General features: G+C 47.6%; 1 protein-coding gene across 6 annotated transcripts in view; it reads left to right on the top strand.

Moving 5' to 3' along the window:
* Positions 1–23,201, top strand: part of GPR158 (G protein-coupled receptor 158) — a 347,460-nt gene that overhangs the window by 5,470 nt on the left and 318,789 nt on the right. Inside the window, exon 1 of one of the 6 annotated variants that reach the window (XM_089312446.1) lies at positions 21,116–21,564. The exons of 2 other annotated variants lie outside the window; for them this stretch is intronic. The gene's annotated coding sequence lies outside the window, so the exon portion shown is untranslated. Of the gene's footprint in view, positions 1–21,115; positions 21,565–22,597; positions 22,724–23,201 lie in introns of those variants that run through there. 3 more of the 6 variants (XM_089312448.1, XM_089312447.1, XM_089312449.1) reach the window with 3 other exon arrangements.

The following is a 23,201-nucleotide window of genomic DNA, read 5'->3' as shown; positions in this document are numbered from 1 at the left end:
ATCGTCTTTAAGATTTGTATATATAAGTTACATTATATTTCTCTTTAGAGAATGTAATTCTAAAACATAGAGTTCAAAAGTAACGTGGAGAGAGCCGGCGCCGTGGCTCAATAGGCTAATCCTCCACCTTGCGGCGCCGGCACACCGGGTTCTAGTCCCGGTTGGGGCGCCGGATTCTGTCCCGGTTGCCCCTCTTCCAGGCCAGCTCTCTGCTATGGCCAGGGAGTGCAGTGGAGGATGGCCCAGGTGCTTGGGCCCTGCACCCCATGGGAGACCAGGAAAAGCACCTGGATCCTGGCTCCTGCCAGGATCAGCGCGGTGCGCCGGCTGCAGCGGCGGCCATTGGAGGGTGAACCAACGGCAAAGGAAGACCTTTCTCTCTCTGTCTCTCTCTCTCACTGTCCACTCTGCCTGTCAAAAAAAAAAAAAAAAAAAAAAAGTAACGTGGAGAACATGGCCAACTACCTTCTATGCTACTGCTTATCCCTGTGAATACAGAGATCTCTCAGAGTAAGTTTTATGCCCCTCTGTTCCAGAAGGACAAAGTATCATCATCTTTAAAACCCAGCGTAAGGCACAAGAGAATGAAATTTGTTGTACGTTTTTTAGGAAGATGGTATTTCCTTTAACGGTTTCCCTTTTTTTAAAATTTTTTGACAGGCAGAGTTAGACAGTGAGAGAGAGGGAGAGAGAGACTGAGAGAAAGGTCTTCCTTTTCCGTTGGTTCACCCCCTAAATGGCCGCTGCGCTGATCCAAAGCCAGGAGCCAGGTGTTTCCTCCTGGTCTCCCATGCGGGTGCAGGGCCCAAGGACTTGGGCCATCCTCCACTGCCCTCCCGAGTCACAGCAGAGAGCAGGACTGGAAGAAGAGCAACCAGGACAGAATCTGGCGCCCCAACCAGGACTAGAACCTGGGGTGCCGGCGCCGCAAGGTGGAGGATTAGCCTAGTGAGCTGCGGCGCTGGCCTTAACTGTTTCTTTTTAAAAAATATATTTGTTTGAAAGACGGAGCCAGGGGCTTCTTCCAGGTCTCCCACATGGGTGCAGGGGCCCCAGGACTTGGGCCATCTTCTACTGCTTTCCTAGGTTCTTTGGAGGGAGCTGGATCGGAAGTGGAGCAGCCGGGACTCGAACTGGTATCCGTAGGGGATGCTGATGCTACAGGCTGGGGCTTTAACCTGCTGAGCCACAGCGCCAACCCCACGCCTTACCAAATTAAACACAGTCTGTTTTCAATTTGGTTCTGCCATTGGCTCTACAAGTTCCAAAGGGGCTATTTGTTGTGAGTGAACAGGATTCTCTGGCCACTTTCTGGGATATGCATTGGGCAGCAAGAGGGGCTTCCCAAGGCTGCTGGCTCAATGGCCAGGCTGTTTGCCTGCTCCGTGGAGAGGGAACTGATGTCCCCAGATTCATTTCACAGCCTCAACTCCTTCAGCGTCCACAGGCAGCAGTTCAGGTGTTCAGGCGGCCCCCCCTCAGCCTTGAGAGTGCTGCTGAGTTCACCGAGCGCTGCGTTTCAGGCCTGTGTTGTCATATACTGGGGTGCGAGAAGTATGTTGTTGATGTTAATTTGCCCTTGGTGAGAAGCAGCAGGCACCTCTTTTATCCCTTCGGTTCTGGTTCGGGCTTCGAGGGGTTATTTAAGCAGAATCACTAAGAGAACACATTTGGATTTTGGTTACGCCGGCAGCTGGATGGCCCTCGTGTGCACACAGGCTGTTCGTTGAACTGGGGCTGTGCTCGGGAGAGCTTGCAGGCAGTGGCTTGTTCAGCACAGCAGTGTCACATCCAACAGTGGGGCTTGTTTTGCTGTGTTTATTTTTTTTTCCAGCTTATCTCAACTCCAGCTTTTAGTAATAACCTTCCCCTCCTTTTTTTTTGGTAAAGATTTTATTGTATTTAGAGGTGGTGCTGTGGCATAGCAGGTTAAAGCCACAGCTTGCAGCACCAGCATCTCATATTGACCCCAATTTGAGTCCTGGCTGCTCCACTTCTGATCCAGCTCCCTGTTAATGTGCCTGGGAAAGCAGCAGAAGATGGCCCAAGTGCTTGAGCCCCTGCACCCTACTGGGAGACCAGGAAGAAGCTCCTGGCTCCTGGCTTCTGTCTGGCCCAGCCCTGGCCATTGCAGTCATTTTGGGAGGGAAGTCATGGATGGAAGCGCGCGCTCTCTCTCTCTCCATTTCTCTGTAACTCTGCCTTTCAAATATACAAAATATTTTTTTAAAAAGAAATAATTAAGAGAAGTGCCATCTTTTAAAATAATAAAATGAGCAATGAATTTCTCTTCCTTTGTGTCTTCGCTAGGTTTTAAGGATGAAGATACTGTGTCACTCTGAAGCAAAGTGGCCTAAGATTTATTCTGAGAGCTCTCTGTATGCACAGGGATAAAGAGAAGCATAAGTTGTCCATGTTCCCCACATTACTTTTCAACTTTATGCTTTGGAATTGCATTGCGTTCTCTAAAGGGAAATGTAATTTAAATACACGAATCTTGACGATCTGTGCAAATATTAGCTAATCATGTATGAAGATTTTAACTATGGAGTTTTTCCTCCCTTTTTTCTCCCATGGGTAAATCATGGATTTTTCATCACAGATAAAACTTTTTGCAAATAATATTTGTTAAAGATTTGTTTATTTGAAAGGCAGAATGATAGAAAGAGAGGAAAGAGAGAATAAGAGATTTTCTATCTGCTGGTTTATTTCCCAAGTGGCCACAGCAGTCAGGACTGGGCCAAGCTGAAATTTGGGCTGAAAACTCCATGCAAGTCTTACACATGGGTGGCAGCGGCCCAAGGTCTTGGGCCATCTTCCGCGACTTTCCCAGGCACATTAGCAGGGAGCTGTATTGGAAGTGGAACAGGATGGAGGCCAACTGGCTTTCATATTGTCTGCTGGCATTGCAGGTTGCGGCTGAATCCACAGTGCCACAATACTGGTGCCAGTAATAAGCATTTGTAATTCCTGCTTTGGCTGGGCATTTGCTTATCCAGCAAGTCTTTCTTCCTACGTGAAGAGTTTTGACTAAACACCGTGTAGGTAGACAGCTATTCCAGCTTAGGGAAGGATCAGTTCTCTTGACTGAAACTCTGGCATCGTCCTACCCAGCCCTTTCCTACAATGTCAACTTTCGTAAGGAACCGTGACTAAATTTCTCTTTACCACTGTGGATATTATAGTGCTTCTGGCAATCATGGACACATCCAGTTCACTACCTTCAGCACAGACAGAGTTATAGAAGACACAAATCACTGGTAAGATGATCTGGTGTCAACATACTTAGGAAAGTTGATTTTTCCAAAGAAAAACCAGGTCACCTTTTTGTCCAACAAGACAGTTAATCCCCCTCCCTCCCTCCCTCCCTCTCTTTCTCTCTCTCTCATACAATTTCTAATACTTCTAAGTAACTGAGATCTAGATAATTTTTAAGCGTTGTAATATCAGTTGTAATTCCCCCACCCATTTAAAAAGTGCCTATAACTGAAAAAGAGCCTCACAGCTACACAGACCAGTTTCTTTCTTTTTCTTTTTTTTAACAATTTATGTATGTATGTATGTATTAAAACAGAAGAGAATGTGTATGTGTGTGTGTGTGTGTGTGTGTGTGAGAGAGAGAGAGAGAGAGAGAGAGAGAGAATCTTCTAGCCTCTGGTTGACTTTCCAAATGGCCTCAACAGCCAGACCTGGGCCAGGCCAAAGCCAGGAACCTGGAACTCCATCCAGGTCTCCCGCGGGTCCCACGTGGGTGATAGGGACCCACATACTTGGGCCATCTTTGACTGTCTTCCCGGGTGCGTTAGCGGGTAGCTGGATCAGAAGTGCAGCAGCTGGGACTGACACTTGGGCTCCGCTATCAGATGCTGATGCCGTAACAGGCAGCTGAAGCCGCTGAGCCACAGTGCTGGCCCCTGGTTTATTTCTCTAATCTGGCATTTTCTTCAGTTATGTGTCTTGTCAGCTGTGTGTGCCTTGTTATGTGGTAGCTGAAGGACTTTCATAGAATAATAGGATGTAAGGCTTTCATCTGAGAGAGAGGGAAAGGTGTTCTAGTAAAGAGTAATGTGGTTTATCGGTTCTAAGATGTACAATTGTCACATTTCAGTGTCTCTCAAATTGAGATGTGGCTTATGCTTGAAGACCCGTCATTTCCTATTGGTATTTATTTCCTTTTGGTGATACACCGTACAACAGTGTGTCTCAGAATTAATGACATCTTACATTTGTTGAAATATGTTAGGAAATGGAAAAGTAAATTCCGAAGTTTCTTCAACTGTAAAGTTCTTTCATCACCTACAAGTTATCAAGCTGTGACACAGTCTGCATATATAGGAACCCAAAATGCAGACCTTGCTGCTGTATATAGGTTGTTACTTGCCTTGCAGCTAATTCTATTTAGGGGCGGGTGTTGTGGCACAGCAGGTTGAGCTGCTGTTTGTAGTACTGATAGCCTATATATGAATGCCAGTTTGAGTCCTGGCTACTCTGCTTCTGATACAACTTTTTTTTAAAGCTTTATTTATTTGTTTGAAAGTTAGAGTTACACAGAGAGAGAAAGAGATGCAGAGAGAGAGAGAGAAAGGTCTTCTATCCGCTGGTTCACTCCCCAATTGGCTGCAACAGCCGGAGCTGTGTCGATCCGAAGCCAGGCGTCAGGAGCCTCCTCCTGTCTCCCACATGGGTGCAGGGACCCAAGGACATGGACCATCTTCTATTGCTTTCCCAGGCCATAGCAGAGAGCTGGGTTGGAAATGGAGCAGCCGGGACTTGAACCGGCATCCATATGGGATGCTGGCACTGCAGGCGACAGCTTTAGCTGCTACTCCACAGTGCTGGCCCCTGATATAACTTCTAACTAATGAACCTGGGAAGGCAGCAGAAGATTGCCCAAGCCCTTGGGCCCCTGCTCCCCATGTGAGTGAACCGTGGATGGATGATCTCTCTGCTCTCTGTCTCTCCCCCATCCTCTATCATTCTGCCTTTGAAATAAATGAATAAAGAAATAAATAAATCTTCAAAATAATATTTTTTTTGACAGGCAGATTTAGACAGTGAGAGAGAGAGAGAGAGAGAGAGAGAAAGGTCTTCCTTTCCGTTGGTTCACCCTCCAATGGCCGCTACGGCCGGTGCACTGCGCTGATCCAAAGCCAGGAGCCAGGTGCTTCCTCCTGGTCTCCCATGGGGTGCAGGGCCCAAGCACTTGGGCCATCCTCCACTGCCTTCCTGGGCCACAGCAGAGAGCTGGCCTGGAAGAGGGGCAACCGGGACAGAATCCGGTGCCCCAACCGGGACTAGAACCTGGGGTGCCGGCGCCGCAGGTAGAGGATTAGCCAAGTGAGCTGCAGTGCCAGCCCAAAATAATAATTTTGTTTCATAAATTGCTTTGATTGTATTGAGGAATGTTCCTTCTATACCCAGTTTGCTTAGAGTTTTCATTATGAAAGGGTGTTGTATTTTATCGAATGCTTTCTCTGCATCTATTGAGATAATCATATGGTTTTTCTTCTGCAGTCTGTTAATGTGGTGTATCACATTGATTGATTTGTGAACATTGAACCATCCCTGCATACCAGGGATAAATCCCACTTGGTCTGGGTGGATGATCTGTCTGATGTGTTGTTGCATTCTATTGGTCAAAATTTTATTGAGGATTTTTGCGTCTATGTTCATCAGGGAAATTGGTCTGTAATTCTCTTTCAATACTGCATCTTTTTCAGGTTTAGGAATTAAGGTGATGCTGGCTTCATAGAAAGAATTTGGGAGGATTCCCTCTTCTTCGATTGTTCTGAATAGTTTGGAAGAATTGGAGTTAGTTCTTTAAATGTCTGGTAGAATTCAGCAGTGAATCCATCCGGTCCTGGGCTTTTCTTTGTTGGGAGGGCCTTTATTGCTGATTCAATTTCTGTCTCAGTTATGGGTCTGTTTAGGTTTTCTGTGTCTTCATGGTTCAATTTCAGTAGATTGCATGTGTACAGGAATCTATCCATTTCTGATAGATTTCCCTGTTTGTTGGCATACAACTCTTTGTAGTAATTTCTGATGACTCTTTTAATTTCTGTGGTGTCTGTTGTTACATTTCCTTTTTCATGTGTAAAAAGTGGAGCTATACTAAACACAAGCATTTGTTTTTCAATGTATGAGAACTGTAGAAATGTTCATTTTCTCAATAGGTAAGGTAAGGATTACCAAAATCATTTCATGCCATCTGGCAAAGAATTCCACGCTGTGGGACAATGCTAGGATAGTAAGGAGAAAAGACCCTTGGTGGACTGAGAACAGGGGGACAGATGTGCCTGTCTTTTTTTTTTTTTTTTAAAGATTTATTTATTTAATTTGAAAGGAAGAGTTAGAGAGAGAGAGAGAGAGAGAGAGAGGGAAACCAATCTTCCACCTGCTGGTTCACCCCCCCAAATGGCTGCAATGTCCAATGTTGGGCCAGGCGGAAGCCAGGAGCCAGGAGCTTCTTGCGAGTCTCCTACATGGATGCCGGGGCCCAGGCACTTGGGCCGACTTCCGCTGCTTTCCCAGGCACATGAGCAGGGAGCTGGATCGGAAGTGGAGCAGCTAGGACTTTAAGCAGTTCAGTCCACCTTGCCACAGCGCTGGCTCCATGTGCCTGTCCTTTCTGAAGTGCTCAAAGCGCACCCTTCTTGTGCCTCAGTGTGACCGCAACGCGACTTCCATGGAGTCGTGGCGGCGACGGCATGTTTTTTCTTTGGCGTTTGTGACTGGCCTGGGATGGAATGGAAGTTTGGTTTTCCTGTTACTTGATGCCTCAGACCCCTGGGGAGAGGAGGGCCTTTCAGCTGTGGCACTGCTGACACCTGGGGCCTGATACTCATTTGTTTTGGGGGACCCCAGGTCCTGCAGTATCTCTGACCCCCACAAGACAGCAGGGGCCACATCTGCCTCTTGTGTGATAGCCAAGCGTATTCACAGCCACTGCCTAGTGTCCCCTGGAGGCGAGGCTGCCTTGGTCTGAGAGGCACTGGTGTAGAGGAACACACATGGCACATCACACACATGACGTGCTGTTCTGGGGCCATGCTCACGTTAGCGGTTCTGTGTGCAGCTGTGTATGTGTGTATATACAGATGACTTTGTCAGGTTACATTTGAATTCATTTGTTTGGAATATAAAATCATTGGGTATGTAGAACCTGATGCGAGTGAGGACTAGAGATTTCTAAAAGTTATTGTCCTAATTAACTTATGTTTATTTATTTGAACAGCAGAGAGAAAGAGAGAGCGAGAGAGAGAGCATTTCCATTCACTGATTCTGTCCCCCAGCACCCACAACATCTGGGGCTTGTGTACTTCAAGGAGACAGCATGTAGTACTGTCTGTGAGGAGAGGTTTTGGGATGACAGACCTAGATTGGAGTCACAGCATTTTCATTTTCACTTGCTGTGTGACACTGGGCAAGTTATTTAATTCTGTCCATCTCTCATCTGCAAACGGTGTAGAGTACCTCTCCTTGTTGTAAAGAGTAGGTATGTAAAGAGGCTAAAAGTTTGTGGACAGTACTGTGTTGTTTTCTTTGGAAGGCAGAGACACAGCTAGGTAGATAGGTAGGTTGATGGACAGATCAGAAAGCCAGGAGAATGGGAGAGAGCACTCCCTTATGTTGGCTCACTCTCCCAGTGCCCACAAGCATCCCTGGCTGGTGCAGATGCTGGGAGCTGGAAATTCAATCCAGGTCTCCCATGTGGGAGGCAGGAACCCAGTCCCTTCAGCCATCACTGCTACCTCCCAGGATCTGCATTAGCAGGAAACTGGAGTCAGAGCGAGAGCTGGGGATGGAACCCAGGTACTCTGATGTGGGGTTTGGGTGTCTTAACCACTAGGCTAAATTCCCTCCCCATTGTACAACTCTTTTTAAAGTGAATTTAAGGCCGGCGCCGCGGCTCACTAGGCTAATCCTCTGCCTTGCGGCGCCGGCACACCGGGTTCTAGTCCCGGTCGGGGCGCCGGATTCTGTCCCGGTTGCCCCTCTTCCAGGCCAGCTCTCTGCTGTGGCCCGGGAGTGCAGTGGAGGATGGCCCAAGTGCTTGGGCCCTGCACCCACATGGGAGACCAGGAGAAGCACCTGGCTCCTGGCTTCAGATCAGCGCAGTGCGCCGGTCTCAGCACGCTGGCAGCAGCGGCCATTGGAGGTAAACCAACGGCAAAGGAAGACCTTTCTCTCTGTCTCTCTCTCTCACTGTCCACTCTGCCTGTCAAAAAAAAAAAAAAGTGAATTTAAAATGAATACCCAAGTGAGAGTTAGATTGAAGAAATGGATTCTTGGCACTAGGCAGCATAGTGGAGAGACTGTGGTTGACAATAAACTAGTGTATGTTGTTTGAACAAAAGAAGGAAGCTCCAAGCCGCTGAGCAGAAAGCAATGCCAAGGAAGGGAAACACTGATTGCCCGGCCTTGATCAGTGCACACTACTGTACACATGTGTGGAATGTCATGCTGTAGCCCATAAGTATGCACAACTATTGTTAATAGAGAATTCTACAGATAAAATGTTATAGGGTATTTAGGAAACACTTGGGTTGGTGGGTTTTAGGAAGTGACATCATCATCATTAGCTTCTCCCACAGGACACCATGTGGGATCCAGCTTCTTACTATCCTTTACTGTTTCCTTCTGCCTTCCCCATTGTTTTATTAATGATGTTTTTATTTGAAAATTTTCTACTGATTTGTTTGGTTTTCACATCTGTAAATTTTAGACAGTATCATCTATTCTTTTCTTTGACCTCCTATTCCAGTTGCCTGTTTCAGCATTTTTAGATAATTAAACATGGCAACATTTATATTCTGTTACTTCAGTAAAGAAAAATCTGTCTTTTGTCCATGAGTTGCCTTTGAGAACTGCATCTTGGATAATTGGATCTATGCCTTTTTCAGCATATACTGAGTTTCAAAGTCCTTGGATCCTCCTCCTTCTGGAACACCTGCTCAAAACCATGCCACGCTGAGTAATTTCTGTCTGATTCCAGAGACTTCCCACAGTTTCCTCTCCCACCTCTGGGAGTTGCTTACTGTCTTCCTTACAAATGAAAGAAACAAAAAGGATCATATGCTTTTTTTAAGATTTGAAAGTCAGAGTTACACAGAGAGAGAAGGAGAGGCAGAGAGAGAGGTCTTCCATCTGCTGCTTCACTTCCCAGTTGGTGGCAATGGCTGGAGCTGCATCAATCCGAAGCCAGGAGCCAGGAGCTTCTTCTAGATCTCCCATGTGGGTGCAGGAGTCCAAGGACTTGGGCCATCTTTTAGTTCTTTCCCAGGCCATAGCAGAGAGCTGTATTGGAAGTGGAGCAGCCAGGACTCAAACCGGCACCCATATGGGATGTTGGCACCACTGGTGGTGGCTTTACCCACTATGCCACAGTGCCAGCCCCCATACATTTTCTTTCTAAGATCATTCAACTTCTTAAATCCATCATTCTATTTGTTGAGGAAAATCCTCATATTTGTCGAAGACATTCTTCTGGGAGTGAGGCCTGAAATCGGTACAAGTTCCTTTAGGTCTTCAGCAGAACAACCATTATGGAGCTCTTATACTGTTGACCATTTGGATTAGTCCAACAACTGTGTTGGAAGTGCTTCCTCTTATCTCTTATTTCTGGACCTCTTCCTCCACGTCCGTTTTCTTTCTGCCTCCATGGAGCACATTCTTCAGTATTTTTCCTCCCATAATGGATGCATGGTAGGTGAAGTTCCCAGGTTTTTCCAGGTCTGAAAAATGTGTCTTCACGCATGACTGAGTGCCAGATTTAAGTATGGATTTGGTTTTCTTGCCCTCAGAATTTTGAAGACATTGTGACATTGTTTTTGGTGTTCACTATTGCTAATGGAAAGTTTGATGCTAATCTGACTTGTAGACATCTTCTCTTTCCTCCTCAGGAACCTTTCAAATCTTTCTTTCCCTTGGGGCTCTGAATATTCATGATGTTGTGCTGAGGTCTGATTCTTCTTTTTTTTTTAAATATTTTATTTATTTATTTGAGAGGTAGAGTTACAGACAGTGAGAACGAGAAACAGAGAGAGAGGTCTTCCATCCGTTGGTTCACTCCCCAGTTGGCTGCAACAGTCGGAGCTGTGCCGATCCGAAGCCAGGAGCCAGGAGCTTCTTCCAGGTCTCCCACAGTGGCTGCAGGGGCCCAAAGACCTGGGCCATCTTCTGTTGCTTTCCCAGGTCATAGCAGAGAGCCGGCTTGGAAGAGGAGCAGTGGGACTCGAACTGGCGCCCATATGGGATGCCGGCCCTGCAGGCGGAGGATTAACCCGCTGTGCCACGGCACCGGTCCTGAGGTCTAATTCTCTATAATCATCAACCTCACCACAGAGTGGGCCCTTTTGGACTCTTACACTCAACTTTTTTTTTGTGACTACTTCCATTTTCTTTCCTGAATTCCACAGTGGGTAGTCATCTTTCTCTTCTGTTCTTCCCCTTCCTCCTTTCTTTCCTCTCTCCTTCACTCCCTCCCTTTCTCTTTCTTTATTTCCCTCTTACATTTCCTCATGGTAAAATTTTATGTGTTTTATTTTATTGCACACCCATTTTGTGTATAAGGATCAGCTTTTAAGCAGCAAACTGTCAGCATATGTGGATGGCACTATTGTATACAAAGAGACTCCAACACTTGATCTCCATATTTTTTACCCTTTCTCTCCTTTTCTATCTCCTTTTTTTTTCCTTTCTGGGAGATTCTCTTATTCCATGTTTTTCTGTTGAATTAGCTTCCACTTGGTAATTTCTTTTAATGTTCATTAACTCTTTCTTGCTCTCAGATGGTTTTTCTTAATCGTATGTTCATTTAAAATCTCTTGAAGATATTAATTAAAACATCTGTCAGTTCTCTTCTGTCTTTGTAATTATTGCAGTTCACTCCAGGCTCAATGGCTCTGCTTCTTCCTGTCTAGGCTCCCTGATGTGTGATCCTTAGTCAAGGACTAGCTCTGGGATTGATGGACTAGGTGAAATTTAGTTAGGTGGGATGGATGCTTTTTCCTTTCTTAAGGTTTTGTTCTTTTTTAAATTTTTAAAAATGTATTTATCTTCTTAATGTATGGAGAGTGACAGAGATGGTGAAACAGGGAGAGGGAGATCTTTCACTTGCTTGTTCAGGGGCTGGCCAGGAACTCTATGTCTCCCCGGCGGGTGTGCAGGACCCTCGTTCTTGGGCTGTCATCTGCTGCCTTCCCAGGTGCACTATCAGGAAGCTGGAGGGACAGCACCGGAACTGGAATTCCAGTGGTGCCCTGGCAGGGATGCAGGTGTCCCAGACGGCAGCGTAGCCTGCTGCACCAGAGCACCGCCCTCTGTGGCATGGGTTCTGGCGACAGATGTGGCGTAGTCCTGGTTGCTCTCCTGCTAACATAGAAGGAGACTGGCAGGCTCTGCCTCACCCTGGACTTTCACTCTGGGAGAACTGATAACTATTTTTTTTTAACTATTCATTTATTGGAAAGGCAAAGTCAGAGGAGAGAGGGAGGGAGGGAGAGATATCATCCATCTGCTGGTTCACTCTCCAAAGGCCGCAATGGCCAGAGCTGGGCCAGGCTGAAGCCAGCAGCCAGGAGCTTCTTCTGGGTTTCCCAGGTGGGTGCAGGAGTCCAAGGACTTGAGCCATCTTCTACTGCTTTCCCAGGAACATTAGCAGGGAGCTGGATCAGAAGTGGGGCAGCCAGGGCTCAAACCCACGCCCATATGGGATGCCAGCATTGCAGGCCATGGTTTAACCTGCTACAACACAATACTGGCCCCCTGATAACTACTTTGAAAGCTTTAGCTCTTTCCAGGCAATTCTGTTAATATGCTTATAGAATAGCACTTGCTTTTCAGGTCAGGAACCAATGCTATCACTGCACACATGGGAGGAGGTGTGCCAACTTGTGCGGCTGTGTGGACAGTAGCCCCTCAATTAACTGATGTCTGCTTCAGCTTCCTCCCCCAGCCTCGGTCACTTGGTAGCTGCTGACCTGCTGACCTTGAGCTCAGCCTGCCTCTAGACGCTCTGTGGTTTCCGACTCATCTCCAGCCTTCTCTCGGGCGTGATCTGGGCTCAGCTGCCGCCCCAGGGACTGATCACTTGTCCGATTCTGGAGGCTCCTGTCCGGTCTCTGGTCAGCTGCTTCTCCCTCCACTCACTCCCTGTTTACAGTGGGGAGGTAGAGAGACGTATGCGCAGGTGGCCATCCTGAGCCAGGCCTCGACCCTTGTCTTCTGGCCAGCTTCCTCCCTTGCTCCTAGGAGATGGACATCGCACTCGGCTCTCTGACTTGTTCACAAGCCAGTCCAGCTCCATGAGTCCTGAGTTTCTTATTCTCCCTCTATTATTGAGGGAGAGTCCTAACCCTATGCAGTGACGGAATGAGTTGGGTGAGAATAACACCAGTCTTCCACGGATTCCGTGTTTCGGGGATGTCAAGCAGAGCGTCTACCATGTATGTTCACCCAGTATGTGATTATCGAAAACACGGGGCACAAAGCACACGCAGAAAGTGTGCATTTCATTTGTATTTTGGGTATCTAATGAAAGTATCTCACGTAGATTCAAGTGGGAACTTTTTCACCGGCCTTATTTTCTGTCATCCTTTCTGCATCAGGAATGTCCACGGACACAAATTATATATGTTATTACTTAAAAATTACCATGAATAAGCTGACTTATCAAATAAAATATTAGGATCTAGAACAAAAGTTAGGGCTTAGAAAAAATACGCGCAGATTTTCAGCTGTGTCATTTGACTTTAAGATCTTTATGAATAAAAGCAGAGAGCAGTGTACTTAAATTTAAGGAGTTATTAAAGAGCTCTATCTTGGCTTAGATATTCAGTCCCATATTAACATAAAAGGCATGTTTAATTAAATCAGCAGGGGCGCTCCAGGTACGAGACAGCTGTTGTATATTTTCATACAGATCACGACGCTGCTATTTGACAGATTATACTCTGTCCTTCTATTTTCTTGCCAAGCACTTCAAACAAATATTGCTTTGGCTAGATTATGTAACTTTCTGGATCTCACTTGCCTCATCTATCAAACGAGCAAAGTGTGGGGAGCAACTGGGAGCAACTCGGACTAGACTAAGTTACTGGAATTAAGACTTATTCTATGCATCTGCTCTCCCACAATATGGCGCTGAGAAGGGAAACAGCTTCTACACAGCTGCCTCCAGTTCAACCAATAAACTGTGGGACCTGCTCCTGATTGGAGGAGAGCAGCATACTCGGCGTGTGGGTAGCAGAGTTGGGATTGGTGGAGGAGGACTATAAAGGAGGAGAGAGACGGCATGCACCAGGAACATCTAAGGGGAACCTAAGGGGAACACCTGTGCAGCCCCCGAGAGAGCCGGCCGGCAGTGTGCCGCTCCCCTGCGGAAGTGGGGAAAGTGGCCAGGGGGAACTGCCCTTCCACGGAGGTGGAAGGGACAGTAGCCAACCCGGGAAGAACCAGCAGCAAACCCGGGGAGGGCCGAGCAGACGAAAGAACAGCGCAGGGTCCTGTGTCGTTCCTCCACGAAGAGGGGGAGCGACATAATGGTGCCGTGACTCGGATATGAAGCCTAGGCAGGGCTTAGTGTCGTTCCTCCATGAAGAGGGGGAGCGACACAAAGTATTTCTTCTCCTACAAGCCTACTTGAGTTGAACAAGTCAGTGGAAGTTAGCTCATTCTAACCGGTTCCCTGAGAAGGAAACCCTGTTTGGAAATGGTCACAGCCAAAGAAGAGCTACGAAGAACACTGTGGATGTGTTGGATAAAATAAATGATGGCTTAGATTTATTTCACTGAAGGAAAAGAACCTCAAAAAAATGAGAAACTAGTTCCTTCTGTCAAAAGCAGCAGGTTCAACATATATTTTTCTGAGAAGGGATCACCTATTGTCAGACTGCAGACCTCAGAGCTTTTAAAGGCTGTGTTGGATTGAACTCTAAGAATGAATCTCCTGCAGGAGACCCCAAACACAAAGATTCTATTTGTGGGTGCAGGACCGATGTCCCATCCTGATCGTCTTGCCTCTGTTTCATATGTGTTGTTTCTCTCTCACTGTCATACTTGGGTTCTTTTTTCAGTCACACAAAATGTACGGACTTTCCCAGGGAAGCCTAACTTGATTGCCATAAAGACGTCCCAGCACAAGAAGGCAGACGGAGGGAAGATGCCTGCCTGGTGGGTAGCTAGGGCGAGATCCTTGGGATGTGTCTGCTGGGAAGACAAGGGGCTGGTGGTGTGGCCCAGCAGGTTAAGCCACCACCTGTGAGGCCAGCATCCCACATGAGCACCAGTTGGAGTCCTGGCTGCTCTATTTGCAATTCAGCTCTCTGATAATGTACCTGGGAAAGCAGTGGAAGATGGCCCACGTGCTTGGGCCCCTGCACCCATGTGGGAAACCCAGATGAAGCCTGTCCCAGCCCTGGGTGTTGCAGCCATTTGGGGAGTGAACCAGTGGATGGAAGATTGATCTCTCTCCTCCTCTCTCTCTGTAGTTCTGCCTTTCAAATAAATAAATAAACAAATCTTTAAAAAAAATGTGGGGAGAGGAAGACTGCTATCAAATTCATCTAGATGTTTCTCAGGGACTCAGGTCTTATAGCTCACATGACCGACCACAGGACTGTCAAATCACGATAGAAACTGTAGTGACATGGTTGGAAAAGAGACTTGGTTTCTGGCAGTATTTTGGGAAGATGATTTATTACTACCTCAAGGCCCTCAGGAAAGAAACTACTACAAAAGCTTCTTAAATTTGGCCTTTGAAATCATCAGCCACCCATTTGATCATAGTCCCATACTATGATAATGCTAATTGTTGTTTTGTAGGAAGGAATGAGACAAAAGTGAGCTTATTATTATTATTTTAAGGTTGCACAGTTGGTCAGCTTACAGCAGTGAGGGAAAAATAAGAATATTTAGCATGAAGTCCTGTTCTGTCATCATCGGACCAACTCTACTTAGTTGTCAGATAATCTGCAATTGAGTTAATATGGTTGTGAATTAAGCCCTCTGGCAATTGGTGGAGTTCATTTAACTTCTGTTGCAGGGGTGAGGGGTGGAGACCCCTTTTGTATGCTAAGGGCCATTTGGATATTTTTAACATCAGGCTCAGGTCATACAAAATTATCAACTTAAAAATTAGCCTGTTATGCATTTATTGAATTTCTCCTGCCTGCAGTTTCCTGTGCAGGGCGGAACAGGTGATTCTGCAGGCCTTCCACAGCCCGGGGCCATGTTCCCATCACTGGCAGATGAAGCTTGACCTCATGATGACAAAGCGACTTCTAATGCAATGCCCGTGACGTTTCATCCCCTCTGCCTGTTCTAAGACAACACGCTGAAAATAGTTCTAATCAGGTTGCTGAGATTTAGAGTATTAGCCTTTAGCTTGAGAAATGATTATTGGCTTTCCTGTCCCGACCTGTTTCTTTTTTTTTTTTTTTTTTTTTTTTTGACAGGCAGAGTGGACAGTGAGAGAGAGAGGGACAGAAAGGTCTTCCTTTTTGCCGTTGGTTCACCCTCCAATGGCCCCCGCGGTTGGCGCGCTACAGCCGGTGCACCTCACTGATCCGAAGCAAGGAGCCAGGTGCTTATCCTAGTCTCCCATGGGGTGCAGGGCCCAAGCACTTGGGCCATCCTCCACTGCACTCCCGGGCCACAGCAGAGAGCTGGCCTGGAAGAGGGGCAACCGGGATAGAATCCGGCACCCCGACCGGGACTAGAACCCAGTGTGCCAGCGCCGCTAGGTGGAGGATTAGCCTATTGAGCCACGGCGCCACCGACCTGTTTCAAACACACTTGGTCAAATAGACAGAAGGGGTCCCACTTTGGACCTTGTGTGTGGATTCATAAATATCCAATATTTTAAGAAGGAGTCGATTAAAGATGAGAACATACCATTTGATTGGCAGATGAGAAAAGATTTGGAAGGTTGTGAAATCTTACTTTACAGAACTTTCAAGGAGTACCATAGTTCTCCAGTTTTTCCATAATAAAATGTATTCATTTACAAATCATAGAATATAATGATCAACTCAAAGAAAAATAATTCTAATAATCCTCAATCTTAATACTCAGAGATAGTCTTGGTACTTGCCTTTTGTTATAAAATGTATGTGTTGGGTCTGTGTAGCAGACAAAGCCACCATACGGGCTCTGGCTTGTGTCCTGGCTGCTCCACTTCTGATCCAGCTCCCTGTTCATGCCTGGGAAAATAGCAGAAGATGGCCCAAGTGCTTGGGCTTCTGCCGCCAACACGGGAAACCTGGTTTGAGTTCCTGGCTCCCACTTTCAGCCCTAGTCTGGTCTATAATGGGCATTTGGGGAATAAACCAGCAGAGGGGAGATCTCACTCTGTGTTTCTGTCTGTTTCTTTCTTTGCCTCTAAAATAATTTTAAAAATATAAAATTATTCTTGTTTTCAAAAAAAGGTATATCAAATATCAGATACCACTTCCACCTGTTTCAAAATTCACTATTCTGGATTGATGTTTTAATGGCTGCATATTATAGACATGTATTGAAGATTTACTAAAAATGCAGCCTTGATTTCTTATGATTAAACAGCTTACCTGCTGGAAGACAGGGTATTTCGTAGGTGGTTGGTAGAAGAGCTATCCAGATCTTATCCAGATTTTACTTGCAAACTAATAAGCTGCTCTGTTATTGGTTTATGGATGCTGCTAGAAGACACGAGCTTCATGGATCGAGGGAAGGACTTAATTTACAGTAGAAATGCACAGTTCCTGCCGTTGCCCACATCCCATGGGGAAGATGCCAAGGGTCCCTGATGGATACCCGCCTGTGCAATTTCATTAAGGAAGGGAATTCTGAACTCAGGGATTCCCGGCCTATATAGTAGGCAGAAGAAAGCCTGCTCTTTGCCTAGTGGCAAAAATCACCTCATCTCTCTTGTTTTCTGCAAAACCACAGCCCTAGAAATGGCCCAAGCCAGGATCTCGCATTCTGGCATACCCAGGAATATCTTGAAGGGAAGCTCAGGACCCTTGCTTTTTTCAAATGGGTCCTTTTTGTGATGAGGGAACTTTAAAAATTCTTGGGAGAGGGAATTATATGATACATTTATTTTGGTGCAAAACCATTTTGAAATCCATGCATATGTTTTTTTCATAATATACATTTTCCATGAACTTTCTGAAGACCCTTTAAATTTTTTTAAAGTAGGTTTTACTTTTTTTTAAATAAAGATTTATTTATTTGAAAGTCAGAGTCACACAGAGAGAGGAGAGGCAGAGAAAGAGAGAGAAAGAGAGAGGTCTTCCATCCGTTGGTTCACTCCCAATTGGCTGCAGTGCCCGGAGCTGCGCCGATTCGAAGCCAGGCGCCCATATGGGATGCCAGCGCTTCAGGCCAAGGCTTTAACCTGCTGCGCCACAGCGCCGCGCCCCCCCCCCCCCCCTTTAATCTTTAATGTTCTTGGAAGAGCAAACCATCGTGGGAATTTGAAATGTTTCCTACATGGTTGTGGCAGTGTTTATGTTTGCTTCCTCATTAGTCACATGGCTTACTATTGGCCAGGTTTAGCAACCATGCTGGCTTTAACTGAACTTTCACATTCTTGCATGCTAAGTTGATAATGATCTTCAACTGCACATCTTGGGTGAACTTTCAGAGGTTACCCTTCGCACTTTTGCTTTAGTTTTAGCAAATGTTGCAATTAGAAGTACAAAAATTTGAAAAGGAGGAAACTTTGTCTCCTAATTACTGTTGTAATTCAAAGAGGAGTAACAGAGAACAGAGCCTGTAGATACTGATTGACAACCAAAGAAATGATTGTTTTCAAGAGGATTTTGGAAAGAAATAAACAGAATTCATGTCATATCCTGTATGCCTTTTGTTGATATGCATAGCTTTCCTTTACCAACCATCTTACCCCTGGTACTTTCAACATCGAGACTTGGTCTGACATGAAACTGTGTGTGTGTGTGTGTGTGTGTGTGTGTTAGAACTGGGAAGTAAGAGAGGGACATGTGTAGCATTTTGTTGGCAGCAAGAACATCCTATTTCCTGACCACCGAGTGGCTTCTATAAACGGTCAACTTAGGTAGATTTAAAAGCTGCTTTCATTGTACTAACCTGCAAACCCATCAGGGTGGGCCCCTGTCTTTAGAACTGCTTGGAGAATATGACACAGGAGAGCAGGGAGCTCCGTGTTTTCTTTAGGCAACTTTCTTACTTTTTAATGTGTAATGTGTAAATTTTGTTTCTGATCTCTATTCTTTCTTTTGGGTCACTACTGTTAGGTTTGTGCACAACTGTATCTCTTCCTTTTACAGGGCAAGCTTTCATTGCTCTCTGCTTATTGAACTGATCATTCATGGCACAATGCCTTATCAGAGGGCTGAAAAGAACACAGAGACCCAAGTTAATTCAGTAATAGTGTGGGACTGACCATACTCCCATGGTACTGCACTGATTATCTGCCTCGCTTCAATATCACATTGTAATGAGCATACCCTGTGCTTAGTGCATTTTTTAGTGAATGAACGTATAGCTTGTATCTCTACTTCTATGTTTTTAAATTCCTACAAGGCCATAAAGTTTTAAAGAAGTGATGTTGTATGCACACCATCTATACCACTACCTAGCACATAACTGTATAAATTCAGTTAATTTATTGAGTACTCTGGAATGCTGATACTACTGCTGAACATACTCAACTAGCTGTGTAACAGAATAATTAACAGACTTCAAGTCAAGTTCAGGGTTTGGGTTCCTTACCTGACACTTAGGACCAGAGTGCTTTCAAATAAATCAATTACTCTCTGGGAATCTTCTTTATCTGTGAAATGGGGACACTACTTATGTCTCAGGTTCTCTCTGGAAAGTTCTTTGTAAATATAAGGTGTTACAGATCTGTGAAGTGTTGGTTGATTGTTGACACCAGCTTTTATCTCCATCTTTGACATCCAGAGTTTGTCTGGTATCTGGATCCTTGGCTTCTTTCATGGGTGTGATGCAAGTGTTAGTTCTGCTCAAGGGAAAGTCAGAGTTACCTCGAGATAACCCAGAGGCCTGCTGAACCAGGGGTCAGCAAGTCCTGCGGCACTGAGGTCATGCATCATGTGTGGACTTGCCCCGTATTTCTCTGTCACTACAGGCCTAGTGCTCTTGGTGCTCTTGCACTTCTGGTGGGTGTGGGCTTGAGCTCAATGATAGGGATGCTGGGTGTTTTGTGAGCTGTGTTTTCTCAGAATGAGCGGCCCCAAGTGAGGAGGACACCTGAGCATGACTTTCTGACACTTAAAGTCACTGAACTAGGAATCTGGACTGTCCAACAGAAGGGAAACTGGCCTTCCTTCAACAGTCTCTTCCCTAGTGATCTGCATCCCATTTTCAAGTAACCTGTGAAGTGTTTTCTGTTCGTATGTTATGTGTGAACATATGAATATGAACATATAAATAACTAATACTTGCTACAGACTTCATTTTTATTTTTCCAATTAACAGCGTCAGGGGGATTGGGGCCCTTGACTGGGCTTGCAGTGACCCCTGGTAAGGAGTCAGTCCAGGTTCTTGTCTTGCTGCGTGCAGGAATACAACTGGCACGTTAGCAAGAAGCTGGATGGAAGTGGAGCAGCTGGGACTCAAACTGGCACTCTAATATGGGATGCTGGCACTGCAAATGGTGGCTTTACCTGCTGCATCACAACGCTGGCCCCACTGAATTAACTTTTATTTTACCAGTGTTCCCCAATGATTTACTTGTCATGTTTTCACTATCATTCAGTTCTAAATATTAATCTTTTTCAGCTTAGGGGTAATTTGGGAAATTGTCTTTATTTTCCAAACATGTCATGATTTAAGCTGTCCTTTCTTTTTTTTTTTTTTTTTTTTTTTTGACAGGCAGAGTGGACAGTGGACAGTGAGAGAGAGAGACAGAGAGAAAGGTCTTCCTTTGCCGTTGGTTCACCCTCCAATGGCCGCCGCGGCCGGCACGCTGATCCGATGGCAGGAGCCAGGTGCTTCTCCTGGTCTCCCATGGGGTGCAGGGCCCAAGCACTTGGGCCATCCTCCACTGCACTCCCTGGCCACAGCAGAGAGCTGGCCTGGAAGAGGGGCAACCAGGACAGAATCCGGCGCCCCGACCGGGACTAGAACCCGGTGTGCCGGCGCCGCAAGGCGGAGAATTAGCCTAGTGAGCCGCGGCGCCGGCCTAAGATGTCCTTTTAAGAAAATTTATGATGATGCAATATGAATAACAAAGAAATCGATACCGTGATGTTGAAATATAATCTGATTTTTAGTAACTATTTGGTACATATTTTGTGTATGCTCTAACAATGATTTTTGTGTCCTATGAAGAGCTCTATGTATGCCTAATGACCCGTCTACAAATTATCATGCAAGATGGCGTCTTCCCTCCAACACCACACAAACGCGCGGACAGGGGTCATACTCTCATCTGCATCGGTATTACTGATTTTGTATCCTAGTCACAAAGAAGGATCTTAGGCCAAATAACTTGAGGGCCTGCAAACTGGGATCTTTACCTGGAACTACGCCAGCCAGGAGCAAACAATTAAAAGTATTAGATGCCGGCCGGCGCCGCGGCTCACTAGGCTAATCCTCCGCCTGCAGCGCTGGCACACCAGGTTCTAGTCCCGGTCGGGGCGCCGGATTCTGTCCCGGTTGCCCCTCTTCCAGGCCAGCTCTCTGCTGTGGCCCGGGAGTGCAGTGGAGGATGGCCCAAGTACTTGGGCCCTGCACCCCATGGGAGACCAGGAAAAGCACCTGGCTCCTGCCTTCAGATCAGTGCGGTGCACCGGCCGCGGTGGCCATTGGAGGGTGAACCAACGGCAAAAGGAAGACCTTTCTCTCTGTCTGTCTCTCTCACTGTCCACTCTGCTTGTCAAAAAAAAAATAATAATAATAAAATAAATAAATAAATAAAAGTATTAGATGCCTGGGACTAACATGCAAGATGCACTCGGACTCCGGCCCCATTCTCAGAGCCAGAGCGCTAGGGAAGCGGATGGCAAGCGGAGGAACCTGCTGGCAGAGGCGACCAGGCGCTGTATTTTCCCCCCAGTCCCCATCCCGCCCCGCGGCCATGACACAGCAACCGCTGTGGAGCCCCCGGAGCTTCCCAGAGGCACCCGCTCACCGGATGTGGGAGCCGCACTTCCGCCCCGGGAGGCACGTGCTCTGGGGACGCAGGGCGCATGCGCGCACCCTGGGGGCTTCCGGGTGGGCTTTTGCTGCGCTGGAGCAGGGGCACCCTGAGGTGTGTGGGTCTCTGTGACCCTGTGGGCAGGATCGAGTAGCCGTCACGGCTCCACTTCACCCGGGAAACCCCCAGGCACTTGCAGGAAGTGTAGGGCGTCCTCCCCAGGGCTTCCTAGGTCTCCTGGCGCCCCGGGTGAGGCGCTAATGAGGAGGAGGCAGCGCCGTCGTCCCGAGGGGGCCACTCTCCGCTCATGACCTTGGGTGGTTTCACGCGGGCCCGGAGAGAGTTAGACAGCGGCCGACCCTTTGCGGTTTCCATCAATGAACTTGGAACTGCGGGAGGCCTCCCCTCAGCCATGCAGATTCCCCGTTTCTGAGGTCAGTTCTGTCCAGCAAAGGGACCCGGGGTGACTGGGGTCCCCTGGGAGCTGGGAGGGACCCCGGGGTGACTGGGGTCCCCTGGGAGCTGGGAGGGACCCCGGGGTGACTGGGGTCCCCGAGGGAGCTGGGAGGGACCCCGGGGTGACTGGGGTCCCCGAGGGAGCTGCAAGAGACCCCGGGGTGACTGGGGTCCCCGAGGGAGCTGGAAGGGACCCCGGGGTGACTGGGGTCCCCTGGGAGCTAGGAGGGACCCCGGGGTGACTGGGGTCCCCGAGGGAGCTGGGAGAGACCCCGGGGTGACTGGGGTCCCCGAGGGAGCTGGGAGGGACCCCGAGGGAGCTGCAAGAGACCCCGGGGTGACTGGGGTCCCCGAGGGAGATGGGAGGGACCCCGAGGGAGCTGGGAGGGACCCTGGGTTGACTGGGTCCCCGAGGGAGCTGGAAGGGACCCCGGTGTGACTGGGGTCCCCTGGGAGCTGGGAGGGACCCCGGGGTGACTGGGGTCCCCTGGGAGCTGGAAGGGACCCCAGGGTGACTGGGTCCCCGAGGGAGCTGGGAGGGACCCCGATGGAGCTGGGAGGGACCCTGGGGTGACTGGGTCCCCGAGGGAGCTGGAAGGGACCCCGAGGGAGCTGGGAGGGACCCCGGGGTGACTGGGGTCCCCTGGGAGCTGGAAGGCTCTGGACTAGGCTCTGCGGTGAGCGGGGTGGACGAGGAACACCTGACCTCGTTATCGCTCACAGATGCGGAGGGGAGAGACCTGCGTATTGTGATTAGTCTGCTACTTGAAGGCGCTCTGGGGGTGAGGTATTCAAGAGATTATACCAAACCGGAGTGGTCAGCAGTGGTCCGGTGGGACGCTTTATGATGCTGGTGGTTCGATGTGTGAATAGCAACTGCTCATAATTACCGCCTTAAAGAAATAAGTTTTGTGCATTGTTTATTTTCATGTTATTGGCAAGGCAGAGAGAGAGAGAGAGAGAGAGAGAGAGAGAGAGAGAGAGAGGTGAGATCTTCCATCTGCTGGTTTACTTCCCGAATGCTGTAACAGTGAGAGCTGGGCCAGGATGAAGCCAGGCACCCAGAAATCGCTCTGGGTCTCCCTCGTGCGTGGCAGGGCTCTCAGTACTTGGGCCGTCATCTGTCTTAGCAAGAAGGTGTGTGGAGCTCTGGATTCAACCAGACTCTCCGATATGGGATATGCGTGGTCCAGCTGTGCTCTTAATTGCTGTGGGAAACACAGGCCCTGTAATTATGCTTTGAATAGTATGTTGAGTTAGGAATCTCACCTTATGGAAGCTTATTCTGATCCCTCTTTGAACAGTTTTTTTTTTTAAAGATTTATTTTATTTATTTGAAAGAGTTACAGAGAGAGGGAGAGACAGAGAGAAAGGTCCTCCATCCACTGGTTCACTCCCCAGATGGCCGCAACGGCTGAAGCTGCACCGATCCGAAGCCAGGAGCCAGGTGCTTCCTCCAGGCCTCCCACATGGGTGCAGGGGCCCAAGGACTTGGGCCATCTTCCATTGCTTTCCCAGGCCATAGCAGAGAGCTGGATCAGAAGTGGAGCAGCCGGGACTAGAACCGGCACCCATATGGGATGGTGGCACTTCAGGCCAGGGCTTTAACCCACTG

Source organism: Oryctolagus cuniculus, chromosome 13 (genome assembly GCF_051225735.1).
Source record: "Oryctolagus cuniculus isolate XC-2025 breed Fujian yellow rabbit chromosome 13, ASM5122573v1, whole genome shotgun sequence".
Classification (NCBI taxonomy): domain Eukaryota; kingdom Metazoa; phylum Chordata; class Mammalia; order Lagomorpha; family Leporidae; genus Oryctolagus; species Oryctolagus cuniculus.
This window is presented reverse-complemented; position numbering and strand designations above follow the sequence as displayed.